Raw genomic sequence first — 5,000 nt, 5'->3', positions numbered from 1 at the left:
CATTCATAGAATGCTTCACAAAACCTTTTAGAATTTACTGATAAAAAAAAGAAAATCTCCCTAACTGCAAATATTCCCTCTTCCAGGACTATATATAGCGGTCAGGTCGGCACTGAGTTTGTGCTCGCTTCGGCAGCACATATACTAAAATTGGAACGACACAGAGAAGATTAGCATGGCACCTGCGCAAGGATGACACGCAAATTCTTGAAGCGTTCCATATTTTGACGCATTTCTCAACCCCAATTTTTTTTGACCCTCATTTACTGAGTTAACCGTTTCACCCGCAGAGCGTTTTCTGTTTTTGCTGTTTTGTTTTTTGCTCCCCTTCTTCCGAGAGACGTAACTTTTTTATTTTTCAGTCAATCTTGCCATATGAGAGCTTGTTTTTTGCAGGACGAGTTGTACTTTTAAGTGAAACCATAAGTTTTACCATATAGTGTACTGGAAAACAGCAAACAAAATTCCAAGTGTGGAAAAACTGCAAAAAAAGTGTGATCGCACAATAGTTTTTGGGATATTTTATTCACCGTGTTCACTATATGGTAAAACTGATGTGTGGGTGTGATGCCTGAGGTCGGTGCGAGTTTGTAGACACCAAACATGTATAGGTTTACTTGTATCTAAGGGGTTAAAAAAAATTCAAAAGCTTGTCCAATAAAAGTGGTGTACGTTTTGCGCCATTTTCCGAAAACCATAGCATTCTCATTTTTTGGGATCTATGGCTCAGTGAGGGCTTATTTTTTTGCATCTCGAGCTGACATTTTTAATGATACCATTTTTGCTCAGATGCTACATTTTGATCGCCTGTTATTGCATTTTGCGTAAAACTTGCGGCGACAAAAAAATCCGTAATTATAGCATTTGGAATTGTTTTTCCACTACGCCATTTACCAATCAGGTTGATTGATTTTATGTGTTGATAAATCGGGCATTTCTTAACGCGGCGATACCAAATATATGTATATTTTTTATTTTTTTAACCCTTTCATTTTCAATGGGGTGAAAGGGGGGTGATTTTAACTTTTAGGGTTTTTCTTATTTTTTAAAACTTTTTTTTTTATTTTACTAGTCCCCCTAGGGGGCTATATGGATCAACAATGCGATCGCTCTGCAAAACAAGGGGCAAATAACCCAAAACAGCTGTCTGTGGATGGATACCATGTTTTGGCATAGGTGGTCTCCTTGACTGGAGACTAGTGTTGAGCGGACCCGAACTTTAAAAATCCGGATCCGCGCGGTTTCAGAGTCCGATCCGGGTCTAACCCGGACCCGGGTATCCAGCAGCACGATCCGGGTCTCTCTCTCTCTCTCCCCCTCTCACTCTCCCTCCCTCTCTCTGTCTCTCCCTCTCCCTCTTTCTTTCCCTCTCTCCCACTCTCTTTCCCTCTCTCCCTCTCTCTCCCTCTATCCCTCCCTCTCTCTCTCCCTCTTTCCCTCTCTCTCTCTTTCCCACTCTCCCTCCCTCTCTCCCTCTCTCCCTCTTTCCCTCTCTCTCTCTTTCCCACTCTCCCTCCCTCTCTCCCTCCCTCTCTCCCACTCCCTTTCTCTCTCTCCCTCTCCCTTTCCCACTCTCTCCTTTCTCTCGTCCCGGATCCGCTCCCCATTGACTTATATAGGTCCGAACTCCGGATCGGATCCGGACTTATTGTTCAACCCGCGGCGGATCCGCCAGACCAGGATTATTAGAAGTCCGCTCAACTCTACTCCTGAGGTAAAAGCCCCGGATCAGCAGTAATTGCCTCAGGTGATAGACTTGTCCATATATTCCACAGTCACTGCCGTCTGTAACAGCCACAGCTGCCACCACACGTTCTCCCAGGATCCTGTGCAGCGTGGATCTCATTTGCATATTAATGTGTGACAAAATATTACTTATTTTTTCCCTTGATTATTTTTTTCCAATTTAACTGCAACATTCATAGAATGCTTCACAAAACCTTTTAGAATTTACTGATAAAAAAAAAGAAAATCTCCCTAACTGCAAATATTCCCTCTTCCAGGACTATATATAGCGGTCAGGTCGGCCCTGAGTTTGTGCTCTCTTCGGCAGCACATATACTAAAATTGGAACGATACAGAGAAGATTAGCATGGCCCCTGCGCAAGGATGACACGCAAATTCGTGAAGCGTTCCATATTTTGACGCATTTCTCAACCCCAATTTTTTTTGACCCTCATTTACTGAGTTAACCGTTTCAGCCGCAGAGCGTTTTCTGTTTTTGCTGTTTTGTTTTTTGCTCCCCTTCTTCCGAGAGACATAACTTTTTTATTTTTCAGTCAATCTTGCCATATGAGAGCTTGTTTTTTGCAGGACGAGTTGTACTTTTAAATGAAACCATAAGTTTTACCATATAGTGTACTGGAAAACAGCAAACAAAATTCCAAGTGTGGAAAAACTGCAAAAAAAGTGTGATCGCACAATAGTTTTTGGGATATTTTATTCACCGTGTTCACTATATGGTAAAACTGATGTGTGGGTGTGATGCCTGAGGTCGGTGCGAGTTTGTAGACACCAAACATGTATAGGTTTACTTGTATCTAAGGGGTTAAAAAAAATTCAAAAGCTTGTCCAATAAAAGTGGTGTACGTTTTGCGCCATTTTCCGAAAACCATAGCATTCTCATTTTTTGGGATCTATGGCTCAGTGAGGGCTTATTTTTTTGCATCTCGAGCTGACATTTTTAATGATACCATTTTTGCGCAGATGCTACATTTTGATCGCCTGTTATTGCATTTTGCGTAAAACTTGCGGCAACAAAAAACCCCGTAATTTTAGCATTTGGAATTGTTTTTCCACTACGCCATTTACCAATCAGGTTGATTGATTTTATGTGTTGATAAATCGGGCATTTCTTAACGCGGCGATACCAAATATGTGTATATTTTTTATTTTTTTAACCCTTTCATTTTCAATGGGGTGAAAGGGGGGTGATTTTAACTTTTAGGGTTTTTCTTATTTTTTAAAACTTTTTTTTTATTTTACTAGTCCCCCTAGGGGGCTATATGGATCAACAATGCGATCGCTCTGCAAAACAAGGGGCAAATAACCCAAAACAGCTGTCTGTGGATGGATACCATGTTTTGGCATAGGTGGTCTCCTTGACTGGAGACTAGTGTTGAGCGGACCCGAACTTTAAAAATCCGGATCCGCGCGGTTTCAGAGTCCGATCCTGGTCTAACCCGGACCCGGGTATCCAGCAGCACGATCCGGGTCTCTCTCTCTCTCTCCCCCTCTCACTCTCCCTCCCTCTCTCTGTCTCTCCCTCTCTCTCCCTCTCCCTCTCTCTTTCCCTCTCTCCCTCTCTCTTTCCCTCTCTCCCTCTCTCTCTCCCTCCCCCTCTCTCTCCCTCTTTCCCTCTCTCTCTCCCTCTCTCCCACTCTCTCTCCCTCTCTCCCACTCCCTTTCTCTCTCTCCCTCTCCCTTTCCCTCTCTCTCCTCTCTCCTTTCTCCCGTCCCGGATCCGCTCCCCATTGACTTATATAGGTCCGAACTCCGGATCGGATCCGGACTTATTGTTCAACCCGCGGCGGATCCGCCAGACCAGGATTATTAGAAGTCCGCTCAACTCTACTCCTGAGGTAAAAGCCCCGGATCAGCAGTAATTGCCTCAGGTGATAGACTTGTCCATATATTCCACAGTCACTGCCGTCTGTAACAGCCACAGCTGCCACCACACGTTCTCCCAGGATCCTGTGCAGCGTGGATCTCATTTGCATATTAATGTGTGACAAAATATTACTTATTTTTTCCCTTGATTATTTTTTTCCAATTTAACTGCAACATTCATAGAATGCTTCACAAAACCTTTTAGAATTTACTGATAAAAAAAAGAAAATCTCCCGAACTGCAAATATTCCCTCTTCCAGGACTATATATAGCGGTCAGGTCTTCCCTGAGTTTGTGCTCTCTTCGGCAGCACATATACTAAAATTGGAACGATACAGAGAAGATTAGCATGGCCCCTGCGCAAGGATGACACGCAAATTCGTGAAGCGTTCCATATTTTGACGCATTTCTCAACCCCAATTTTTTTTGACCCTCATTTACTGAGTTAACCGTTTCAGCCGCAGAGCGTTTTCTGTTTTTGCTGTTTTGTTTTTTGCTCCCCTTCTTCCGAGAGACGTAACTTTTTTATTTTTCAGTCAATCTTGCCATATGAGAGCTTGTTTTTTGCAGGACGAGTTGTACTTTTAAATGAAACCATAAGTTTTACCATATAGTGTACTGGAAAACAGCAAACAAAATTCCAAGTGTGGAAAAACTGCTAAAAAAGTGTGATCGCACAATAGTTTTTGGGATATTTTATTCACCGTGTTCACTATATGGTAAAACTGATGTGTGGGTGTGATGCCTGAGGTCGGTGCGAGTTTGTAGACACCAAACATGTATAGGTTTACTTGTATCTAAGGGGTTAAAAAAAATTCAAAAGCTTGTCCAATAAAAGTGGTGTACGTTTTGCGCCATTTTCCGAAAACCATAGCATTCTCATTTTTTGGGATCTATGGCTCAGTGAGGGCTTATTTTTTTGCATCTCGAGCTGACATTTTTAATGATACCATTTTTGCGCAGATGCTACATTTTGATCGCCTGTTATTGCATTTTGCGTAAAACTTGCGGCAACAAAAAACCCCGTAATTTTAGCATTTGGAATTGTTTTTCCACTACGCCATTTACCAATCAGGTTGATTGATTTTATGTGTTGATAAATCGGGCATTTCTTAACGCGGCGATACCAAATATGTGTATATTTTTTATTTTTTTAACCCTTTCATTTTCAATGGGGTGAAAGGGGGGTGATTTTAACTTTTAGGGTTTTTCTTATTTTTTAAAACTTTTTTTTTTATTTTACTAGTCCCCCTAGGGGGCTATATGGATCAACAATGCGATCGCTCTGCAAAACAAGGGGCAAATAACCCAAAACAGCTGTCTGTGGATGGATACCATGTTTTGGCATAGGTGGTCTCCTTGACTGGAGACTAGTGTTGAGCGGACCCGAA

General features: G+C 42.2%; 3 non-coding genes across 3 annotated transcripts; all 3 read left to right on the top strand.

The window, feature by feature from the left end:
* Nucleotides 1-120: 120 nt before the first annotated feature.
* Nucleotides 121-227, top strand: LOC142313559 (U6 spliceosomal RNA). Its single transcript, XR_012754553.1, has one exon. It is a non-coding gene; the product is annotated as a U6 spliceosomal RNA (small nuclear RNA).
* A 1,810-nt stretch (nt 228-2,037) lies between these two features.
* LOC142313486 (U6 spliceosomal RNA) lies at nt 2,038-2,144 on the top strand. Its single transcript, XR_012754483.1, has one exon. It is a non-coding gene; the product is annotated as a U6 spliceosomal RNA (small nuclear RNA).
* Nucleotides 2,145-3,903: 1,759 nt separating this feature from the next.
* LOC142313485 (U6 spliceosomal RNA) lies at nt 3,904-4,010 on the top strand. Its single transcript, XR_012754482.1, has one exon. It is a non-coding gene; the product is annotated as a U6 spliceosomal RNA (small nuclear RNA).
* Nucleotides 4,011-5,000: the final 990 nt, after the last annotated feature.

The sequence above is a fragment of the Anomaloglossus baeobatrachus genome, chromosome 5, assembly GCF_048569485.1.
Source record: "Anomaloglossus baeobatrachus isolate aAnoBae1 chromosome 5, aAnoBae1.hap1, whole genome shotgun sequence".
Classification (NCBI taxonomy): Eukaryota; Metazoa; Chordata; class Amphibia; order Anura; family Aromobatidae; genus Anomaloglossus; species Anomaloglossus baeobatrachus.
The sequence above is the reverse complement of the archived record's forward strand: the minus strand, read 5'-3'. Positions and strand labels throughout refer to the sequence as shown.